The 25415-nt window shown below is 43.7% G+C and overlaps 1 protein-coding gene across 6 annotated transcripts in view; it reads right to left on the reverse strand.

Annotated features, from left to right (window-relative positions):
* Positions 1-25415, reverse strand: part of PIK3CB (phosphatidylinositol-4,5-bisphosphate 3-kinase catalytic subunit beta) — a 210790-nt gene that overhangs the window by 114170 nt on the left and 71205 nt on the right. For all 6 annotated transcript variants that reach the window (XM_054040185.1, XM_054040186.1, XM_054040187.1 and 3 more), the window contains exon 2: positions 22416-22532. The gene's annotated coding sequence lies outside the window, so the exon portion shown is untranslated. The remainder of the gene's footprint in view (positions 1-22415; positions 22533-25415) is intronic.

Below are 25415 nucleotides of genomic sequence, written 5' to 3' on the forward strand. Positions count from 1 at the left end.
ACAAGCAGGTAGTCCAGCAGGGAATCTGAAGGGGATTGAGGGTCAGGGACGGGACCAGGGGAGAGACTCTCCACACCAACCACAGGAAAGGCTTGGCAGGAGCTACCTGCAGGGAGAGGCAGGAACAAAAAAACTTTTAAGATGGGAGTAATGAATCAGTGAACCTGTAGGAGGCTGGAAATTTCTAGGTTTAAAATTCAATTGTTCTGATAGTAAACCTGTCCCCAGGAGGAGAGAGGAATTAGAAAGTACCAAAAGAGGTGGTTTCGTTTGGCTGCAGAAGTAGAGAAACTGATGCAGCGGCAAAGTCCAAAAACAACCTTCCTTTTAGAGCAGCCTGCAGATCCTGGGTGCTGAATCTGTATCCCCTTCCAATTCTCTCAGTGTGTTTGTGTGTGTCAAAGTGGTCTAGCCCAGCTTGCCATTTTATCACACCTCCACTGTTTCCCTCAGGAATGTTTCAGATGCCAACATAGGTAAAGGAAGGAATTCCTCTGTTTTCGTCTGGAGAGAGCATACTTAAAAAGTTAATTCTGGAACAAATTAGGGCACTGACCATGAAAAAAATCAAGAAACAAAGATTGGAGTCTACATTTTGTTTAAGTCATTTCATCTTCTATTATTTATACATCCACCAAAAAGTGGAAATCACAAAATATATGGTTGTTTTTATATTATCCTAATCATCATCAAATGCAGCGTCTCATCTTTATGAAACCATCTAGTAAGCTAAACGCTATATATATATATATATATATATATATATATATATAGCACCACGACACACTAAAAACATGCTTTTAGTACAGTATGATTATGTTTAATTGGTTTCCAATATTTAACAACTTTCTATCAAAGGTAACTGTAGACAGTTTTAAAACTGAATATTTAAAACTTGATTCACAAAAGTAAATATATTTTGTGCCAACTTTATCTTTCCCCAAAGTAATTACCTACATTTCCTTCTGAAAATAGTAATCTTAAAAAGAAAAAAAATATACCTATGCTTTCAGCAATCTTTGGAGCTTTTTCAGGGGAAAAAAACTTTTTTTTTTTTTTTAAATCTCTAAAAGGGAAGGAAGGCTGCATTTATTTTCATTAAGAAAGTAAAGAATTCTACTCTTGCACATGTGCCATAGAACAAGACCAGAGAGTCTAAAATGCAGCTAAGGTTAGATAAATTTTAAAAAAGTAATTCTAATGAATGAATAACTGCAAAGCTTTCAAGTTGTGTTATGAAAGTTTTGGATAACAGCTGGGTTTAGCTACAACCAGAAAAATTTGCCCCCTAAGGAATGGCATAATGAAGAATAAAGCAATTCAATTCAAGGTCTCGATTCTGCAAAAATCATACACATGCTTAACTTTTAAATATTTTTAGTAATTAAACAGTCTTATTGAGGTCAGCAGGGTTACTCCTGGGATAAAGTGTTTAAAGCTTTGCAGGAAGCAGGTTCAATATTGCAAAGGAGAAATGCAAGTCTTCTACCTCGTAATCTGAATGAGCTTTGTGATGTAGCAACATTATGTACATCAAAATAGTATGGTAAATGTACACAAAATTATTGTTCTCACTAACATTAACACATGGTAGAGACCTTTTTATGAAGCATTAAGAGAAAAATTATCAGTACTAACTAATCCTAAATATTAGAATGCTAACTGCTTCCAGAATAATAATTTCATCCTGAACTATCTTGGACTGAATGGTACTCTGAGGCCAAAAGCTGAACTATGAGTTTATTATAAATCAGGGTATGATTCTTACATGTTTAATAAGAAGCATTATCATATTACTACACTAAAAGTTATAATTAAAAATTTCCCATCCCAGCACATCCTTAAGTTCAGAGAGGCTTTGTCTCAGAGTAATGTCTCTATATTTTTTACATTATGTTTAAAAATTGAATTAGGAAAGTGTTGCCATTCATCCAATTTAAGCATAAATACTGGATAGCTATTCTGGGGACAAGAACTTTGTTGGCCTGTAGGGATGAGAGTGTGAGAGAAGCATGGGATGGAGAAACAGAAATGAGTCAAATAATTTAATTTATCATTTTTATTAAACATTTTCCCTTTCAGTAGTCTGACAATCCTACATTTTTTTTAAATAATTATCAGCAGAAGACTATAGTCAATGAGAAACATCTTGCACCTCCATCAGCATCCATTTTAATCATATGCTGTCATATTTATCATTAAGTTATTGATATCCAAAATTGATCCAAGTTAGCTCAGTCCTTTTAAAATAAACATGTTGGATCTTGTCTTGTATGTTTAGGTTGGAAATTTTCTTTTTTCCTGAACGCCATACTCCAGAGATTAAATGTTTAAATAGGGAACTGGCAGAGTGTGTGGTGTTCCATTATTTTAAATTAACAAAACAACAAAACAAAACCATAATGCAGTACCTCTTCTGCTAACAAAGAATTACAAATTATTCACCAGAGCAGAATGAAAGAGTGTGGGGTGCTGGAAAGAAAAAACAAATGTATCGGCAATATAACCTAAAACACTGAAGGCCTGACGATACCCTTACTTATGTCCCGTAGCACTTACTCTCCTGAACAGCCTCATAAGGCAAGGGTACAATCTAGTCCTAAATGAATACTTCATATACTTTAGAAGTCAGTAGTAATTTGTACATCTGAAAGCATATTGTGTTCTCCACCACCAGCCAAGACATATGGTCAGAATTCCTGTAAAATGAAATACGAATACTTGACCTCAAACTGATATACTGAAAACTGGCATAAAATGTTCAGATATGCACTAAGAAAAAGGTAGTGCTCCATCATGCAGAGACTGTGTTTTTGTTCTGTGTTTGTACAGCACCTAGCAAAATGGGGTCTTGGTCCATGTCTAGGGCTCCTAGATACTATGGTAATACAAAAATAAATATTAAATCCGTTTATTTTAAGTTGCCTCTTTCAAATAGAAAGCCACAATTTAAATAACAAGGGACTAGCTTAAATGATTTGTATTTGATCAACTGAGTAAAACTTAACTTTTAAATACAGAAAAGCATTTTCTATTCTAGTTTTTGCTGAAAACTAATATGACGTTTAAGTAGAAGGTAAGAACAACATGAACAACTAATTTGCTCCCATTAACTTTATCAATTTAAAGTTATACTTGCCCAGTATTTTACTGGGTGTTGTAATAACTTGTTGTAACTGTTAAACACCACATTCCAAGATGAACACCACTGCCATCAATACAGTCTTTATTTACTACTTGTTCGGTCATGTGGCAGTCAAGAGACTAAGTAAGACTCTTGCAGCAATGAAAACAGTTAGAAAAGGCCACAACAATACCTCACTGTCCCTGGCAGACTAGAGGACAATCTAACCACAGTAGTATACTAGGAAACAGCAGCAGCATAACACATAGTCTAAGGACCAGAAACACCAGGCATTGACAATATCATCTTTGTAATCATTTTTCTAAATACGTAAACATTCAATACTCTAAAAATGAATAAAGAACCATGAAAGGAAACATTTGAGAACGCAGGAGAGAAAGGTATCTGGTGACAAAGCTGGATAAGCAAGTTAGAATATGAAGTGTGGTTTGTTATATTTTATGACATTTTCAAAATAAAATTTCAACCAAAAACCCTTCTTCCTTATTCAATGGAGAAATTCACATCCCTCATGTAGACCCTGTGAATAGGATGTGTCCAAGGGAATTGATGCACACATTGGGGGATATATGGAACTGAAACCTCTTCTTCACTTAAAACTGAAAGTCAGTGTAAGAAAAGTCCCTGACCCCAAGATCTCAGTCTATACGAGAGAAATGATGGAAGAAAAAGCATTAGTATTTCCATTTTACAAATAAGAACTATGGCACAGACATATTAAGTGCTTAGCCCAAATTCACACTGCAAGTCTGTGGATTTTTCTTGGGCCAACTGCATTTCCTGAACCGAGTGGAAGCACTGTGGCCTTGCAGCTGTCAATTTCAATTTAAATGGTTTAACAATTTAAAAAAAATACAAATAGCATGATTAAAAACACTGAAGTCAGTGAAGCCGGAAGATTTTTTCATCTTAGTACTTTCATACAGAATTGGCATTCCAAAATTATGGCAAAGCTTATAAGAATTCAAAACATCTACAACGATGCAATGAAGAGGCTTTTCTAAATCATAAGTTACTATAAATATTGCATCTATTTCCCAGGAGTCTGTTTAAACTGGCATGAACTGACTGTATGCAATAAGAGATTAGATAGCCCCTTTTAGTGATGATTGTTGATGAAATTAGATTTAAAAAAAAAATAATCAGCATTTACCTTTCTGAGAAAAATGTCAACACATAATATGGCAAATATTTTAAGCGTATTGCTTTAATTGTTGGGTAATAGACTGGTATGAAAAAAGATGTGTATGAATTTAAGCAATCAAGATAGATTTCTTCCTTTTCTTTTTAAAAGAATATACAAGTAAGAATTGTTGGGCTTTTTATATTGCTTTGTTCAGTTAATTCTTGTAGCCTTATTTCATTGTAACTTTATTCTACCACCTCCCTCATATTTTAATCTGCATTAAACAATGAAAGTTGAGGACAAGATTTTCAAATGTGAATACTTACAGCTGAGCTTCTACTTCCATATTTATATACTTAAATAAAAACAGTGATCATCAAAAGGTGCTAGGCAGCTAAACCTCCCAATGACTCCAAGAACATTTGTAGGTTCTCAAAACAAGTGGGAAAAAAAATCAGGCCTCTGTTTCTAAAGTTATGAGCTTAATTTTAGGCACGCCGGTTTGAAAAGTCTATCTTGAATTGAATTGGCATTACTCTTCGGGGCATTCTGTGCCACTGTGCAATGCAGAATTTTGCAGAAATTAACATTTTATGTGCAGAATTTCCTTTCCCTGACAGAAATGGGCTGCAGTGCTGCTGGCCACCTCTAGCAGCTGCTGGACCCGGCAGAGCCAAGCTCACACACAGAAGACACTGCTGGTGGGAGGGGGAGGGAGCTAGAGGGTTCCTAGCAGCTGCAGTTCCCAGCACACACTGAGGGAATGAGACAGTGGGGAGCAGGAAACTCCATGCAAGCCTGGGACCAAGCATCTGGCTGTTTCTCCCTCTGGATCCCTGGGCTGTGGGGGGAAGAGAGGGAGGAGAGTATCTGGGCAAGTGGGGCCCCCATAGCTGGGCTCTGTGTGGGAGGGGTCTATTGGTGTACAGAAGGATTTGGTCATGGGGTTCACAGATAGGGTTACCATATTTCAGCAAGCAAAAAAGAGGACGGGAGGAGCCCCGCCCCTGCCCCTCCCACTTCCCGCCCCCCCAGAACCCCCAACCCTCCCCCCGTTCCTTGTCCCCTGACTGCCCCCTCCTGGGACCCCGTCCCCTGACTGCCCACCAGGATTCCACTCCCTATCTAAGCCTCCCTGCCTCTTGTCCCCTGACTGCCCCAACCCTTATCCACACCCCCACCCCCAGACAGACCCCTGGGACTCCCACGCCCCATCCAACCACTCCCCACCCCCTGACAGCCCCCCCAGAACTCCCAACCCATCTAAACCCCTCTGCTCCCTGTCCCCTGACTGCTCTGATCCCTCTCCCCACTCCTGCCCCCTGACAGCTCCCCCCCAGAACTCCCAGCCCCCCACCCCCCCCCGCTCCTTGTCCCCTGACTGCCCCCTCCTGGGACCCCCTGCTCCTAACTGCCCCCCAGGACCCTACCCCCTACCTGTACCCTGACTGCCCAAAACTTTCTCCACTCCCCCCAAAAAGCCCCCCCCGTTTCTTGACTGCCCCCTCCAGAACCTCCCTGCCCCTTCTCCTGCCCCCTGGCCCCCTTAGCCTGCTGCTCAGAACAGGGTGTTGGGCTCTGTGCGAGCCGGACACGTGGCTGCGCTCCCCAGCACAACAAAACCCGGTCCCTGGCCCTGCACAGTGCTGCCGGACCGGGCTGCAGGGGAGAGCTGCCCTTGTATCAGCACAAAGTGCTCTCGCTCCCGTTTTGCTACGCTGCATGGCAGAAACTGCTCCCAGTTGCAAAAGGGGAGGGCTGCACTTTGTGCTGATACACTTGCTCAGAATGCAGGGCGGAGCTCCTCTACAGCTGCTCCGGAGTCCAGCCCGGGACTTTCCTGCAGCCCCCCCCAGCCGCTCGCTCTGCTCTGCCGGGGGAGGGGGGAAATCCCGGACATTTTGAGTGCTTTACAAATTCCCCCCGGACGCTATTTTTAGCATAAAAAGGAGGACATGTCCGGGTAAATCCGGACGAATGGTAACCCTACATAAGCTTAGAAAGGACCTTGAGAGGTCTTCTCATGCAGTTCCCTGCACTCAAGGCAAGACTAAGTATTATCTAGACCATCTCTGAGAAGGTGTTTGTCTAACCTGCTCTTAAAAATCTCCAATTACAGAGATTCCACAAGCTCCCTAGGCAATTTATTCTAGTGCTTAACTACCCTAACAGAAAGTTTTCCCTACTGTCCAACCTAAAAACCACCGTTGCTGCAATTTAAGCCCATTGTTTTTTGTCCTATCCTTAGAGGTTAACAAGAACAATTTTTCTCCCTCCTCCTTACAACACCTTTTAAGTACTTGAAAACTGTTGTGTCCTCCCCCCCACACACACTAGTCTTAGCTTTTCCAGGCTAAACAAACCCAATATTTTCAATCTTCCCTTGTATTTTCTAGACCTTTAATCATTTTTGTTCCTCTCTTCTGGACTTTCTCCAATTTGTTCACCTCTTCCCTGAAATGCGGCGCCCAGAACTGGACACTGAGGCCTAATCAGCACAGAGTAGAGCAGAATTACTTCTTGTGGTCTTGCTTATAACACTCCTGCTAGTGCATTCCAGAATGATGTTTGCTTTTTTCGCAACGCTGTTATACTGCTGACTCTTATTTAGCTTGTGATCCAGATCCCTTTCCGCAGTACTCCATTCTAGGCAGTCATTTCCCATTTTGTACGTATGCAATTGATTGTTCTTTCCTAGGTGTAGTACTTTGCATTTGTCCTTATTTACTTCAGACCATTTCTCCAGTTTGTCCAGACCATTTTGAATTTTAATCCTATCCTCCAAAGCACTTTCAATCCTTCCCAGCTTGGTATTGTCTGCAAACTTTATAAGTGTACTCTCTATGCCATTATCTAAAATCACTGATGAAGATATTGAACAGAACCGGACCCAGAACTGATCCCTGCAGGACCCCACTTGATATGCCCTTCCAGCTTGACCGTGAACCACTGATAACTACTCTCTGGTAATAGTTTTCCAACCAGTTATGCACGCAACTTATAGCAGCTCCATCTAGGATGTATTTCCCTAATTTATTTATAAGAAGGTCATGCAAGACAGTATAAAACGGTTACTCACCTTCTGGGAACTGTTCTTCAAGAAGTGTTTTTCATGTCCATTAGGTGTGCGTGCACGGACGTGCACGGTAGCCAGAAGATTTTTCCCTAGCAGCATCCGTCAGGTTGACTTGGGGGCCCCCTGGAGTCATGCCATCATGGCGCTCAATATAGACCCCAGCCAACCTGCCCCCACCTCAGTTCCTTCTTGCCAGCTACTCTGACAGAGGGGTCGGAGGGTGGGTATTGGAATGGACGTGAACAACACATCTCAAAGAACAACAGTTACGAGAAGGTGACTAACCGTTTTTTCCTTCAAGTGCTTGTTCATCTCAATTCCAACCAGGTGAATCACAAGCCTAAGTTCAGTAGGTGGGGTTGGAGTCTTCCACTGATGGGAGCACTGCTCGTCCGAAGGCTGCATCGTCTCTGGCCTACTGGGTAATCGCATAGTGCGTGATGAAAGTATGGATGGAGGACCACATCGCCGCTCTGCAGATTTCCTGAGTGGAGACCTGCACCAGGAATGCTGTTGATGAAGCCTGCGCCCTGGTAGAGAGCGCAGTGACTGGGGGTGCGGGAACCGCTGCCAGGTTGTAGCACTCACCAATGCAGGACATGATCCATGACTAAATGCATTGTGACCGACACAGGTAGACCTTTCATTCTGTCCTCCACGAATAACAACCAATTTTTTGAATGGCTTCATTCTCTCGATGTAAAAGGCTAGTGCCCTGCAGACATCCAGTGAGTGAAGTCTCTGCTCCCTGCAGGTGGAGTGCAGCTTAGGGTAGAATACCGGGAGAAAGATGTCCTGATTGATGTGAAACGGTGACACAACCTTCGGGAGGAAACCCTGTCCTTATAGAACATGTGTAAGGAGCCTCTGATATTAGGGCCTTGAGTTCAGACACCCTCCTGGCTGAGGTAATCGCTACCAGGAATGCCACCTTGTAAGACAGGTAGAGCAGGGAGCATGTCACCAACGGTTCAAAGGGTGGTCCGATGAGCCTAGAGGACCAGGTTGGGTCCCAGGTGGCGACAGGCTGACAGACATTAGGGTACAGTCTGTCGAGTCCTTTTAAAAATTGGCTGACCATAGGGTTAGCACACATCAAGCAGCCCCCCGCGCCCGGATGGAAGGCCAATATGGCAGTTAAGTGCGTTCTTATTGAAGAAAACAAAAGCTCCTGCTGCTTCAGATGGAGGAGGTAGTCCAGAATGAGCGGCACTGAGGCTAGTGTCGGGAAAGAATGGTGCTGCGCCGACCACACTGAAAATCTCTTCCACTTGGCAAGGTAGGTGGCTCTCGTAGAGGGTTTCCTGCTGCCAAGGAGGACTAGTCTAACCTGGTCTGAACAGGAAAGCTCCATCGGGTTCAACCACGGAGCTTCCACGCCATGAGGTGAAGTGACACGCAGTTCAGATGTTGAAGACCACCATGATCTTGTGTCCTGGAAGAGTGACTAGGGCTTCTACAGACATGTCTAGGAGAGATGTATACCAGTGCTGACGGGGTCAGACTGGTGCTATCAATATGACCTGAGCTTGTTCCCTCCGGATCTTGAGGAGTACCTTGTGAATGAGCGGTATGGGCGAAAAGGCGATGGCCTCCCGATGGAAGGAGGAATGTGTCCGCTCTGGTGCCCAGGCTGTGATTCTTGAAGGAGCAGAACTGCTGGCAATTCCTATTGTGCCGCGTGGTGAATAGGTTTATCTGGAGAAAGCCCCACCTCTGGAAGATTGAAAACGTGACGTCTGGGCGAAGGGACCAATCGTGGATGTGAAACGACCCACTGAGGTGGTCTGCCAGCTCGTTCTGTACCCAGGGGAGGTATGATGCTTGCAAGTGTATTGAATGTTCCCCACAGAAGTCCCACAGCATGAGGGCTTCTTGGCACAGGTGAGAGGAGCATGCGCCCCCATTTGTTGATATAGAACATTGCTGTTATATTGTCCATCATAACAGATACACAACGTCCCATTAAGAGTGCACGGAAGTTCTGGCATGCTAGGCGCACCGCTCTCAACTCTCTGACGTTGATGTGGAGAGCCAGGTCTGCATGAGACCAGAGACCTTAGGTCCTGCCATCTCCCAGACGAGCTCCCCAAGCCAAATCTGATGCGTCCATCACTTGCAAGAGAGACGGTTGCGGACTGGTGAAGGGGACCCCTGAGAATACCTCCTAAGGGTCGAGCCACCACAGGAGGGAGTCGAGGACTGGGCGAGGCAGGGTCACTATCCTGTCCAAGCTGTCTCAGGCTGGGCGATACATTGACGCAAGCCACGACTGAAGAGATTGAAGCCTGAGTCTGGCATGCTACACTATGTAGGTACAGGCAGCCATGTGACCAAGAAGCTTCAGGCAGTTCCTTGCTGTGGTGATGGGAAACCTATCTGATGCCTCGAATGATATCTGTCAGGGCCTGAAACCTTTCTTCCGGCAGGCATGGCCAAAGCTTGGGTCGAGTCCAGTACTGCTCCTATAAACTCTATCCTCTGGACAGGGGACAGAGTCGATTTTGCTTTGTTTAGAAGGAGACCCAGGTTGTCGAAGGCGGCTCTGATTAATCTGACCTGAGCTTCCACTTGGATCCTGGAACAGCCCTTGATCAGCCAGTCATCAAAGTACAGCAACACCTGTGCCTGGTGCCTGCACAGGAACACAGCGACAACTGCCATGCACTTTGTGAAGACTCGAGGTTCTGCTGACAGGCCGAACGGAAGGACTGTAAATTGTTAGTGGGTATTAGTACCACAAACCTGAAGTACTTTCTGTAGGGCTGAGTAATTGCGATATGAAAATACGCGTCCTTCAAGTTGAGGGCGACATACCAGTCTTCTGGATCCAGCGAGGGGATAACGGAGGCCAAACAGACCATTCGGAACTTTAGTTTCTTCACATACTTGTTGAGTTCTCACAGGTCCAAGATGGGACTGAGGCCGCCCTTGGCTTTCAGTATTGGGAAATACTGTGAATAGAAGCCCTTGCCCTTCTGTGCCTGAGGAACCTCTTCCACTGTCCCTAACGACAGGAGCGAGTGCAGCTCATGAGAGGGGTCCCTGAAGAGGGATGGGGAAAGGGGATGGAAGGGCAGGAGAGCACAGAATTGCAAGGAGTATTCCCCCTCTACTGCATGGAGCACCCAGCGGTCCGAAGTAATACTTGAAGTAATGCAAGGTAGAAAGGGAATAGTCGGGGTGGATCCAGATCTTGCTCTGGTGCACCATCCTTGACCACACCTTCAAAAGACCGATTTGGCCCCTGAAGACTGCTTGGAATGTCCCATGCCCTGGCCAGAGGGGACACGGCCTTCTCCTGCCGCTCCGATTTCTCCTTCTGGAGCCATCTTGGTAGTTCTGATGACCAAACCATTGAGGAGGCTGCGGACGGAAGTGTCTGTGGTGTGCTGAAGGTATAGAGAGGCCCAGGGACCTGAGTGTGGCTCTCAAGTCTTTAAGGCTGTTTATTCTCAGAAAAAAAAAAATGACAAAGCTAGAGTCTCACCCTCAAAAGGCAGGTCCTGAATGGTTTAATGTACCTCATAGGGGATGTCAAAAACCTGGAGCCATGAGCCCCTTCTCATAGCCACTCCTGTGGCCATAACCCCAAGTGCTGCCTGAAGGAACACCCCTGAGAGGAGTCTCCCTTCCTCAACCAACACTGAAAACTTGGTATGGGAGTCCGAGGGTAGCAACTCCGTGAATTTAGCCATCGCCGAGCAGGTGTTATAGAAGTACCTGCTGCTGATGCACTGCTGATTGGATATGCGGAGCATCTGGCAAGAATGAGGAAGAGACCCCCCCATGAGGGGTGTCTGCTCACTTCCTTCAGCACCCAAGGGGTCCCGCACCACTTGGGTTTCATGGGTCAGTCCTGACCCAGATGGTGTCGTGCCCCTCAGTGTAGGGGCTGCATACACCGACGCAGGCACTGCCAGTGCCGAAAGTGTCATCAGTGCCAGTGTCATTCTCAATGTTGGAATCGCTGTCATAGCCAGTGCTGGAGTCTACATCACCGCTGGAGTCCCTGCCGGTGGAGGTGTCAAGATGGTAGCGCAGATGATAATGGACTTACCCCCAATACTGCCAGTGCCAGCGGGGGGGCAAATGAGGCCAAGGCCACTGTTGTCGCCCTGGAATGAGAACCTTGGCTTCGACCTTGGCTTTGATGAAAAGCCCAGGGAGTCCAAAAGGGCCATTGCGCTGGTGGCTGCCATTGGGCAAGCCACGGTGCCGGGTAAGAGTGCTGGTCCCGGGTTGACGTGTACCATCTGCTCCTACTCCTCTGGGACCGATAGGAGCCTGACTCCGAGGTGTCTGAAAACGATGACCATGGGAGTGCAGTACTTCTAGGCACCGAGCTCGGGGATCGGCAGCACCGCTGCGTGTGCTCCACTGCTGGGGAGTGGCGCTCCAGCCATCATAGCGGGCTTTCCCCTTGAAGGATCCCAGGGAACGACCAATGCCAGCAACCTGTCCCGTCTAGGAGGTGAGACCGATGCATGAGGTGAAGCAGGTCTTGGGCTGCTGGATCTGTGGACCTCAATACTCCAAATAAAGACAGGTTTCAGAGTAGCAGCCGTGTTAGGCTGTATCCTCAAAAAGAAGAACAGGAGTACTTGTGGCACCTTAGAGACTAACAAATTTATTAGAGCATAAGCTTTCGTGGACTACAGCCCACTTCTTCGGATGCATCCGAAGAAGTGGGCTGTAGTCCACGAAGGCTTATGCTCTAATAAATTTGTTAGTCTCTAAGGTGCCACAAGTACTCCTGTTCTTCTTTTTACTCCAAATAAAGAAATTTTCAGATACGACATGGATACATTTTCTTATTTGTAATGAGATCCACAGTTCCATGACAAGGAGATGTTTAGATCAGTGTCCCTCAGGGTTTTTTTGGAGGGTGGAGGGGGGGCGGGAAGAGAGAGGAGACTGGTGGGGGACTATGTACAGCAGTGGTTCTCAAACTGGGGCCATGGCACTGGACAAGGGATTTGGTGGCCACCGCTTCCCACAGCCCCCATTGGCCTGGGGCAGCGAACCGCGGCCAGTGGGAGCTGCAATCGGCTGAAACTGAAGACCCAGCATGTAAACAAACCGGCCTGGCCCGCCAGGGGCTTTCCCTACACAACCGGCAGCCCCAGTTTGAGAACCACCGATGTACCGTTATGTACTGATGCAAAAGCCCTTTCTTAATAGTTACTGTGTTACTACAGAGAGGAGCATGTCTCTACTGAAGGCCGCATCAGAAGTTGACTGGATGCCCAGCTTGTAGAATTTTGAAGGTGGTATGAACTGATGACCAGGTCCTGCTTTACAGATTTTCTTGTATGAGACATGTGATCTTTCTGTCTATGAAGCTGCCACAGCTTGCAATGAGTTCCACAGTTTGACTGTGCCTTATGTGAAGTACTTCTTTCTGTTGATTTTACACCGACTGCCTATTAATTACACTAGGTGACCCCTGCTTCTTGTGTTATGTGAAGGGGTAAACACTTCCCTATTCATTTTCTCCACACCATTCGTGGTTTTATAGACTTCTATTCATATTCTCTTTTCTAAGATGAACAGTCCCAGTCTTTTTAATCTCTCTCCAAATGCAAAGTGTTTCATACTACCAATACTTTTTGTTGCTCTTCTCTGTACTTTTTCCGATTCTAATATATCTTATTTGAGATAGAGCAATGAAAACTACCCCCAGTATTCAAGGTGTGGGCATACCATGGATTTATACAGAGGCAATATGATATTTTCTGTCTTATTATCTATCCCTTTCCTAATGGTGCCTAACATTCTGGTAGCTTTTTTGAATGTCACTGCACAGCTTCAGATGCATAGAGTGAAAGTTACAGATGCAGGCATTATATACTGACACATGGAGAGCAGGGAGTTACTTCGCAAGTGGAGAACCAGTGTTGACAGGGCCAATTCAATCAGGGTGGGTGTAGTCCACTCCCAATAATAGATGAAGAGGTGTCAATTCCAGGAGAGGAAAAGCTGCTTCTGTAATGAGCCAGCCACTCCCAGTCTCTATTCAAGCCCAGATTAATGGTGTTAAATTTGCAAATGAATTTTAGTTCTGCTGTTTCTCTTTGAAGTCTGTTTCTGAAGTTTTTTTTGTTTAATGACAGTGACTTTTAAATCTGTGATAGAATGACCAGGGAGATTGAAGTGTTCACTTACTGGCTTGTGTACGTTACCATTCCTGATGTCCGATTTGTGTCCATTTATTCTTTTGCGGAGGGACTGACCGGTTTGGCCAATGTACATGGCAGAGGGGCATTGCTGGCACATGATGGCATATATGACATTAGTGGATGTGCAGGTGAATGAGCCCCTGATGGTGTGGCTGATGTGGTTGGGTCCTCTGATGCTGTTGCCAGAGTAGATATGGGGACAGAGTAGGCAACGAGGTTTGCTACAGGGATAGGTTCCTGGGTTGGTGTTTCTGTGGTGTGGTGTGTAGTTGCTGGTGAGTATTTGCTTCAGGTTGGGGGGTTGTCTGTAAGCAAGGACTGGCCTGCCTCCCAAGGTCTGTGAGAGTGAGGGATCATTTTCCAGGATAGGTTGTAGCTATCTTTGAGACACCACCAACTTCCTGAGGAAACTACAATGCATTGGTGTTCTTCCTGAAAACACCATCCTGGCCACCATGGATGTAGAAGCACTTTACACCAATATTCCATGAGGATGGACTACAAGCTGTCAGGAACAGTATCCCTGAGGAGGCCACAGCAAGCCTAGTGGCTGAGCTTTGTGACTTTGTCCTCACCCACAACCACTTCAGATTTGGGGACAACTTATACCTTCAAGTCACTGGCACTGCTATGGGTACCCGCATGGCCCCACAGTATGCCAACATTTTTATGGCTGACTTAGAACAACGCTTCCTCAGCTCTCGTCCCCTAGTGCCCCTCCTCTACTTGCGCTACATTGATGACATCTTCATCATATGGACCCACGGAAAGGAGGCCCTTGAAGAATTCCACCTGGACTTCAACAATTTCCACCCCATCATCAACCTCAGCCTGGACCAGTCCACACGAGATCCACTTCCTGGACACTACAGTACAAATAAGTAATGGTCATATAACCACCACCCTATACCGGAAACCTACTGACTGCTATACGTACCTACACGCCTCCAGCTTCCGTCCAAGACACATCACACGATCCATTGTCTACAGCCAAGCCCTAAGATACAACCAAATTTGCTCCAACCCCTCAGACAGAGACAAACACCTACAAGATCTTTATCAAGCATTCGTAAAACTACAATACCCACCTCCTGGGGAAGTGAGGAAACAAATTGACAGAGCAAGACGGGTACCCAGAAATCACCTACTACCGGACAGGCCCAACAAGGACAATAACAGAACACCACTGGCCATCACATACAGCCTCCAGCTAAAACCTCTCCAGCGCATTATCCACGATCTACAACCTATCCTGGAAAATGATCCCTCACTCTCACAGACCTTGGGAGGCAGGCCAGTCCTCGCTTACAGACAACCCCCCAACCTGAAGCAAATACTCACCAGCAACTACACACCACACCACAGCACAGAAACCAATCCCTGTAGCAAACCTCGTTGCCTACTCTGTCCCCATATCTACTCTGGCGACACCATCAGAGGACCCAACCACATCAGCCACACCATCAAGGGCTCATTCACCTGCACATCCACTAATGTTATATATGCCATCATGTGCCAGCAATGCCCCTCTGCCATGTACATTGGCCAAACCAGACAGTCCCTCCTCAAATGAATAAATGGACACAAATCGGACATCAGGAATGGTAACGTACATAAGCCAGTAAGTGAACACTTCAATCTCCCTGGTCATTCTATTACAGATTTAAAAGTCACTATCATTGAACAAAAAAACTTCAGAAACAGACTTCAAAGAGAAACAGCAGAACTAAAATTCATTTGCAAATTCAACACCATTAATCTGGGCCTGAATAGGGACTGGGAGTGGCTGGCTCATTACAGAAGCAGCTTTTCCTCTCCTGGAATTGACACCTCATCTATTATTGGGAGTGGACTACACCCACCCTGATTGAATTGGCCCTGTCAACACTGCTTCTCCACTTGCGAAGTAACTCCCTGCTCTCCATGTGTCAGTATATAATGCCTGCATCTGTAACTTTCACTCTATGCATCCGAAGAAGTGAGGTTTTTACTCACAAAAGCTTATGCCCAAATAAATCTGTTAGTCTTTAAGGTGCCACCAGACTCCTTGTTGCTTTTGTAGATACAGACTAACACGGCTACCCCCTGATACTGCACAGCTGTTTTCACAGAACTATCCACAATGACTTCTTGAGTGGTAACAACTAATTGAGATCCCCATCATTTTGTATGTATAGTGGGGATTATGTTTTCCAACAGCCATTATTTTGCATTTATCAACACTGAATTTCATCTGCCATGTTGTTGCCTAGTCACCGAATTTTGTAAGATCCCTTTGTAACTCTTCACAATCAGCTTTGAACTTAACTCCAGGATGACAGAGTGCATCCAAAACCATCCTCCCCAATCGGGCATGGATGGGTCTTGGAGGACAGACTGATCACACCAGTTGTGTGTGAAATACCATGCTCTCCTGAATCAATCCTTCAGCTAAATCAAATTTTCATGTACAACAGAAGAGATGAGAAATTTTGGAGGCGTGACCAGTCTGGGGAAATTTGACTCTTTATGGTCATACCCAAAACTTCATCATCTTTACTAGGACAATTATATACCGTAATTAGATCTGGAATTCTGATTTGCTCCAAAAAATGTACAATTAGTCCTCCTACGTTCCCAGCCTTACTGTTAGCCCCTACACCGAGATTTAAAAGCAGCTGTCCATAGCCTATTCTTATACAAAGAGGTTACTGTTGCTCAAACAGAACTCAAAATCATATACTAACAATTCCAGAATGGAGAAGAGACTTAGCTAAACCTCAGTTGTACCTTTTGCAACACTGATTTATAAATGGAACAGAGGGTCCTGTGGCACCTTTAAGACTAACAGAAGTATTGGGAGCATAAGCTTTCGTGGGTAAGAACCTCACTTCTTCAGATGCAAGTAAACGTGAAGAAGTGAGGTTCTTACCCACGAAAGCTCATGCTCCCAATACTTCTGTTAGTCTTAAAGGTGCCACAGGACCCTCTGTTGCTTTTTACAGATTCAGACTAACATGGCTACCCCTCTGATACTTGATTTATAAATGCATCTCGAATTCTTAGACTACCAGGCCATTTGGGCCAATTTTTGTCATATAAAAAGTTATTAGAAAATTGAATAGTGATCTTGCCCCATGTGATCATTTGTGTCAGAACACAAAGGATATTAATAATACTGAAAACATATATAGCACATCTACTCCAATCAAATCACACAGCGTGGAATGTTTATCTTAATTACATGCTATATTATTCTCCAAGAAGAGGCATCACTCAGATTTTATTTTAGGATTATTTTTATTACTTTTATGTGTGCTATATCTCAAATCTGAAAGACACGAGCTACTACCTTGTATATAAGTTGAAATCTGTACATAAACATTGCAACAGATATGGCAATTTCTTGCAACATCTTTTGGAGATATTACTCTATTAAGTTTATATATCACTGTGGGCCAGGGACTGTACATAATTCCATGATGGAGGAGGACCACAGCCCTCCACGAACTAAGAACAGTGAGGGGTGATTAGGCAAATTAACTCAGGTTGTAACACCTCCAGAGAGGTGCCACCACTAGGAGAGGCTCACATATACTGGTTCAAACTACGTTCTCCAGAGATCAACAGACAAACAAAGGACTTTTGGACAAACAGTATAAGTTTAAACTGACTCAAGGCCTTTTTTGAACCAGCAAGCAGACAGGTCCTTCTGTCTAAAGGGGCCGCCGACCCGGGAAGGATTAGAAAGATTGACTCCTACCAGAGTACCAAGCTCTGGTAAACTTTTTAGTATTTGTGTTCATTTATTGTTTTTAATATGTTTTCTCCTGAATGTTTTCACTTCAAGAATAAAATGTGCTTGATTAAAAAGAGTTCTGTGGTAACTCTGCCAGGCAGAGTTCTTGAGCATGCTAAAAAACCACTCCAGCAACTGCACCTTCTCTCTGTTAAATGATGTTAGAGTAACTCCTCCAAAAAGAAAGAGACCATACTACAATTTAGATCAATGCCCACATAAGAGTCAGCACTACCAGTCTTCTTTAATGTAGGGTTACCATATTTCAGCAAGCAAAAAAGAGGACGGGAGGAGCCCCGCCCCTGCCCCTCCCACTTCCCGCCCCCCCAGAACCCCCAACCCTCCCCCCGTTCCTTGTCCCCTGACTGCCCCCTCCTGGGACCCCTGCCCCTAACTGCCCCCCCAGGATTCCACTCCCTATCTAAGCCTCCCTGCCTCTTGTCCCCTGACTGCCCCAACCCTTATCCACACCCCCACCCCCAGACAGACCCCTGGGACTCCCACGCCCCATCCAACCACTCCCCACCCCCTGACAGCCCCCCCAGAACTCCCAACCCATCTAAACCCCTCTGCTCCCTGTCCCCTGACTGCTCCGATCCCTCTCCCCACTCCTGCCCCCTGACAGCTCCCCCCCAGAACTCCCAGCCCTCCCCCCCCGCTCCTTGTCCCCTGACTGCCCCCTCCTGGGACCCCCTGCTCCTAACTGCCCTCCAGAACCCCACCCCCTACCTAAGACTCCCTGTTCCTTGTCCCCTGACTGCCCCCTCCTGGGACCCCCCCCAACTGCCCCCCAGGACCCTACCCCCTACCTGTACCCTGACTGCCCAAAACTTTCTCCACTCCCCCCAAAAAGCCCCCCCCCCCGTTTCTTGACTGCCCCCTCCAGAACCTCCCTGCCCCTTCTCCTGCCCCCTGGCCCCCTTAGCCTGCTGCTCAGAACAGGGTGTTGGGCTCTGTGCGAGCCGGACACGTGGCTGCGCTCCCCAGCACAACAAAACCCAGTCCCTGGCCCTGCACAGTGCTGCCGGACCGGGCTGCAGGGGAGAGCTGCCCTTGTATCAGCACAAAGTGCTCTCGCTCCCGTTTTGCTACGCTGCATGGCAGAAACCGCTCCCAGTTGCAAAAGGGGAGGGCTGCACTTTGTGCTGATACACTTGCTCAGAATGCAGGGCGGAGCTCCTCTACAGCTGCTCCGGAGTCCAGCCCGGGACTTTCCTGCAGCCCTCCCAGCCGCTCGCTCTGCTCTGCCGGGGAAGGGGGGAAATCCCGGACATTTTGAGTGCTTTACAAATTCCCCCCAGACGCTATTTTTAGCACAAAAAGGAGGACGTGTCCGGGTAAATCCGGACGAATGGTAACCCTATTTAATGGTCGAAAAACTAACTCCTAGGTGTATTGTTTCTTGCTCCCTCCAAACACAAGAGTTGTATCAATAAGCAATGGTAGTAAAACAGTGTCAGCAACAGGTAAACATGGAGTTAGAGCAGGGGAAATCCTACTTTTCAAGAATCTCTCCCTCACCGAGGTGAAATCAGTGGGCCCTGGGCTGAGGTAGCAGCTGAGTAATATTACTTTGCTATTTATAGGTGTGCTGTATTATTTTTGTAGTGGTAATAATAATTTGCACTTGGGTTTTTGAACTGCTTTTCAGTACTTATTTTCTTGTTAGGTAAATAATTTTGTTTAGCCCTTTTTAGAGATTTGGCATTCAATTAGACATTCAATGGGTTTTGTTTTTTCTTTGAAAGCCTTGTCTATATTCAGGAAACTCTAGGGTTGCTCTCATGTTACCAGGTTAGCAAGGTGAAACTCCACCTATTAACCACAGACTATGTCGCTAAGGAGGATAAGTATATGTCTCATATCCCAAGGGTATTTAATCATTTTTTACATAGAATTCATTGCCTTACCATCTGGGTAACTCTTTGAAAATGAGAAAATTATATAATATTGGGCTCAATAATTAAATATGTTCTGAGGCATACAAGGTCATTCACTTCAAGCTGTAATTTTGAAACAATTTCATAAATAAATGAATAAAATTAACTATTGTGTTTATATATTATATAGAATAATATTCTATATTACAGTATTCCATATGCTAAAGGGCAAGAAGCATGTGCAGGGATTCAAAACACAATTCCACTCTGGCAGAGGAAAGAGGGAATATGGCAGTGAAAGACTGCAGGAAGGGGGAAACTGGTCAGCAATTTCAACTCTATTGTCAGCACCCACTCTGCGTAGGAGCAGCAGCTATTGCAGAACAAAGCCTGGATTGAAGATTAAAGAATGTCTTTTATAAAGATCTAATTTCGTCTTGAAGACTCCAAGCAATGGTGAGTTCAACACTTCCCATGGTAAACTTTTCCAATGTTATCTTACTACTAGGAATGATTGAATTCTGAACTCACTAAACAGAAAAAAATCAATTATTTCTGGAGTCAGAACAAGCTTGCCAAAACTAGGCTGTAAGTGGGAAACAGGCAATATTTCATTAAGTTGCTAATTTGCTAGATGTTTTCCTCTTATTTTACCCAACGTGAAACTAATAAAGGACAAAGATTTCAATGAGAAATAATATCTGCTCTAACGTTAGCCTCCCTATTATCATCTGTGTTACCAGACCTTGTTTCTGAGACTGAATGAACCAATGGTCAGAATACATGACTTCTCAAGTCCTTTTAAATCTGTACTGTTCAGTTAACATAATGGGCCAGACCAGTAACTGGTGTAAACCTCTGCATACTGATTTACAATGGCTGAGGATCTGACCCCAAGTTTTTTTAAATATTTTTTTTATGCATTTTGGTTCTCGAATTCTCTTGGCTGTATCAAAATCACTTATTTTTTGCCCACAAAAAGAAAACAAAATGAATAAAATGTTAGAATGAAAATAAGAATGTTACTTCAACTGCTCAATGTATTTGTCTCTGGTTTTGATTAGAAAAAAAATACTGAGTAGGAAAAGTGCAGTCTTGTCTGGCAGTAATCTGCATAGACATTTTTATGCCCAAATTATGACTGTCTACATATCTCCTTTATGTGAAGTACCATAGTTAAAAAGAGAGGAGTAATTTTCCCTTTGGCAATTAACAGACATTCCAAAATGCTCTTTTGCCACAAGCTAAAACCAAGGTTTTTTCCTTAAAATTTAATGGACAGATTCTTCTCTTGCTTACACCTGTGTAATTCAGGACTAATTTCATGTGCTTAATAATGAGATCACAATCAAGCACTAAAACTATATAAATTCTTCTATATTTCTCTTCTATTTTACACTATCTTTAAATACATGATCACATTTGTTAGATCTTAATATGGCCTCTATCATACCATAATACCTGAGCACTCCAATCTTTAATATAATCTCACCACCCTTGTGAGATAGGGAAGTAATATGATTTCACATTTTACCAATAAGGAACTGAGACAAAGAGGAACTAAGGCTCACATCCTGAAAGGCATGTAGGCTCCTAACTGCCACTGAAAACCATGGAAGTTAGGCACCTAAATACCTTTGTGGTTCTAGCCCTAAGTGACTTGCCCAAGGTTACACAGGAAGTTTATGGTGGAGCAGGGAATTGATCCCCCAGTACCAACTAACAGATGTCTGAAAGATATACAGGGCCCCTACATCTTTTATTGCACAGAATGGACAGTGAATGAAACAAAGGAATGCAAAAAGAGAAAAGATGCTCTCATGGTCAAGGCACTGGACTGGGAACCAGGACACGGGCTCTATATCTGGTATATACTTTATATGTAATATTGAGTGAGACTATTCTAATGCATATGTGCAAGAGGGACAAATTACGTGTTCCCAAGCAATCTTAATTCTGACATTTCCTAACTTTGAATGTTTGACTTTGCAAACCTAACAGTTTTTTGTATGTAAGAAAAAGGTTATCCAATAGCCTATCAATATCTCTTCATTTGCAAAAATGCAGTCCAATTCTCAAACTATAGATCATTCATTAAGATGTACAGAACAATTTGATCTGTCTAAAAATTTTTCCTGCACTTAGGAAACCACTCGGGCAATTTTTAGGGGTTCGCCAACACTATTTTCTTTAGGATTAACCTTGACTTACTTTACAGGAAGTATAACCCCAGTCTGTCCTCCTTGCCTTTTAGTACAATAGAATAGTAATTTTGTTATACCTAGACTATTAATAGCTAGAGTTTTGTATAGCAATGAACACGGACTAGAAACAACATAGAATACAAAAAGTGACTTCATAAAACATCATGCAAATGTAGTAAGATGAAGCAGTAATATTGTGCTTCCATCAAATATTGTTACTAAAGCATGGAAAGCATTAATGGTATGTACCTAAGGTGTCAGCAATCCAAAGGGTCTCTCAAATGGAACAATACTTAATGAAATACTAAACAGGGTGGTTACAAATGACAGCTATAAATACAAATTGGATCACTTCATCTTAGATTATGCTGGTGACTATGGCTCTGAAATAGCCACATACAATCCAAAACCAGCTGGATATCAGGTTGGGTTGGGTTCTATTATATTTATGAACCTCAGGTCACGTTTGAAAAACAAAAAGTAAAAAAATGAATCTCTAAGTGAACCTGCAGAGGCTGGTATGTTGCCAGTTCTATAAGCAAACCACCCAGGATTCACAATTCATACTTTACTATCCAGTGTTTTTTAATACTATTTTATTTCCCATGTTGCCAAGAAGTGGAACATATGTATCATTAGGGAAAACTGTAGTTTATGGTGTAAGTATTACAGCTTCAAATTCAAGATCTGATGCAGGCGGAGTTATTATTATGATCAACAGGTTTTAGGCATGTAGCAATCATGTCTTGTTCAGACCACTACCTGTTCACAATTACACACACAAAAAATGCCTGGGAGCTTAGACAGAAGCAGCAGCTCTCTCACTCTATGAGATAGCAGTGTCCTCTCCAATGATTTTATAAAAATATTTTAAAGGTGCTTTTGTACTCTGACATGTAGATCATTTGACATCTGTAGTATTTTGTAGAACATCGCTCCCACACTAATGACACATTAAACTGCCATAGTCAAGATTTTTTAAAAAACAAACAATTAAAGAAAAAGACTTCACAGTGATACTTACTTCAGAGATGTGCTCCTGTTTGAGTGTTACTTGACAATGAACTTGTTTTTGTTAAGCATCGTTTCCTTGTAATCACTACTGTTTTCTCTGAAGACTTTGTGATGATCCAAAAGTGACCTTAAAAACCAAAGCAAAAACAAAAAAAGCTGAGTAATTCTCGACATAATGTAATTAAAAAAATTAAAATCTAAACAATTTGTCATTTTATGTGCTCCATAAATTTTCGAAGAAATACCACAAATTGATCAGCACATTTCCGTTCTTTTCACTTACTATACGAGAATATTTATGTCACAAAGTCTAGTACAGCATTTCTCAAATGCAGCCTCCATGGCTGCATGAGGCCACCAGGGGCTTTTCTTGCAGCCACAGCCTCCTGGGTTCTGATTGGCAGGGAGGGGGCAAAGTAACAGCCCTTCCCTCTCCCTGTTGCTCCTGGATGCACAGCCTTGGTGTTGGTTGCTGGGGCCACCAGCAGGGTTGGGTCCTGCCCCCCTCTGGAGACACCTGGGGCACAATGCAGGAGGAGCAGGCAGCCAGTGAGATCCCACCTTCCCAGGGCAGTGGGGCTCAGGCTTTGGGCTTCAGTCCCGGGGTGGGCTCACATTCAATTTGTGATCCACTATAAAAGGATCTGGAGGTTCAGCAGTACTACTGACTAGCCAGTTATTCCCCATTTTGTAGTTGTGTGTTTGATTTTTCCTTCCTAAGTGCAGTGTTTTGCTATTGTCTTTATTGATTTTCATCATGTTGAATTCAGACCAATTCTCTAATTTATCAACAAATGCCCTTTTGAATTCTAATCTAATCCTCCAAAGTGCAAATGACCCCTCCCAAGGTGGTGTCATTTGCAGACTTTATAAGAATATTTCATGCCATTATCCAAGTCATTGATCAAAATACTGGAATCAGGACAGACCCCACGGGACCGCCCCCCCTAGACAAATCCTCCCAGTTTGACAGCAAACCATTGATGACTACTCTTTGAGTGTGTCTTTAACTAGTTGCATACCCACCTTATAGTAATTTCATGTAGACCACATTTCCCTAGTTTGTTTATGAGAATGTCATGTGGGACCATGTCCAAAGCCTGACTAAAATCATGATACACTGCATCTACTGTTTCCCCAAATCCACTGGGTCAATAACTGTCAAAGGAAATTAGATTGGTTTGGCATCATTTGTTCTTGACAAATTCATGTTGGCTATTACTTAAAACTCTAATATCCTCTAGGTGCTTGCTAACTCTTTAATAATTTGTTCGTGTATTGTTCAGATATCAAAATTAAGATGACTGTTCCCCTTTTTCAATGTAGGAATCATGTTTGTCTTTTCCAGTTCTCTGGGACCTCACCCCTCCTCCATGAGCTCTCAAAGATAATCGCTAATGGTTTTGAGGTGGTTTCAGCTAGTTCCTTAAATATGCTAAGATTAATTTCATCAGGCCATGCTGATCTGAATACACATATAACTTATCTGAATATTCTTTAACCTGCTCTTTCCCTATTCTGGCTTGTGTTCCTTCACCCATGTTGTTAATATTAATTGTGTTAAGCATCTGGTCACCATTAACCTTTTTAGTGAAGGCTGAAGCAAAATACACATTGAACACCCCAGCCTTTTTGGTGTCATCCATTATCAGCTCCTCTTCTCCATGCTAAGTCAAAGGAAAGCATAGGTCCTCTACTTTCTCTTACTCCTAATATACTTATAGAACCTCTTCTTGTTACACTTAGCCAGGGACATAAAGGGTAACTCATTTTGCACCTTAGCCTTTCTGATTTTGTCCCTATATGTTTGTGCTATTCTTTTGCATTCATCCTTAGCAATTGGTCCACATTTTCACTTCTTGTAGGATTCCATTTTGATTTTCATATTATTAAAGTGCTCCTTATGGAGTCATATAGGTCTCTTACTATTCTGCCTATCTTTCCTTCGCATGGAGATTGGTTGCTGCTGTGCCTTTAATATTATCATGAAAAAATACCAGGTCTCCGAACTCCCTTTTTCCCTTAGATTTTTCTTCCCATGGGGACCTTACTTAACAGTTCTCAGAGTTTGTTGAAATCTGCTTTTTTTAATTCCATTGTCCTTATTCTGCAGCTTTCACTCCTTCCTTTCCTTAGAACCATGAAATCTATCATTTCATGATCACTTTCACCCTTATTATCGTTGGCTTTCAGATTCACTATCAATTCCTCCCGATTAGTCAGAATCAAGTCTAAAATAGCTGTCCTTCAGTTTACTTCCTCCACCTTCTGAAACAAGAAGTTGTCCCCAGTACATTCTAGAAAGTCACTGGATATTTTGTATGTTTGTACAACTTTACTAATACATGTCTGGGTAGTTAAAAGTCCTCCATTACTACCAGGTCTTGTTTTGGATATTTTTGTTCTCTTGATTTGGTGATCCACAACAGATGTCTACTATGACATCACCCCGGTTTCTTTCCCCCTCCCCTATTTACATTTACCCTGACACTTTCAACTGGTCAGTCTCTTACCACCTTCTAGACCTCAGAACAAATGCATATTCTTGATGTTTAATGCAACACCTTTTTTTCCCCTGCCTGTCTTTCCTGAAGAATATACCCCACTACACCAATATTCCAGTCATGAGATTTATTCCGTCAAGTCATAATTTAGCTTATGTATTCTCCATATTCCCTGTATTTGCGTACAGACATCCAAGATGTTGAACAGATTTCCCCCACTATTTTACCTCTTGTGGTTCCTATGACTATTGTAATTTTCCATTTCCTCCCACCCTCCCCTTGATGGAACACAAGAGTGTAAAGGAACATCACCTCCTCTAGGTGGGTGGGCTGTTGTGTGATCTGGGCAGAGCCTTGGCTCCAACCCCAACACACCAGGCTGCGTAGCTGCACCAGCATGCTAAATTAAATAAATTAAGAGAACATTTGAGGAAACACTTTTCTGAGTTGGTAATTAATCCATATTTAACAACTTTTTTAAAAAAACGTGTATGGTAATATGAAGC

The sequence above is a fragment of the Malaclemys terrapin genome, chromosome 9 (assembly GCF_027887155.1).
Source record: "Malaclemys terrapin pileata isolate rMalTer1 chromosome 9, rMalTer1.hap1, whole genome shotgun sequence".
In the NCBI taxonomy this organism is placed as follows: domain Eukaryota; kingdom Metazoa; phylum Chordata; order Testudines; family Emydidae; genus Malaclemys; species Malaclemys terrapin.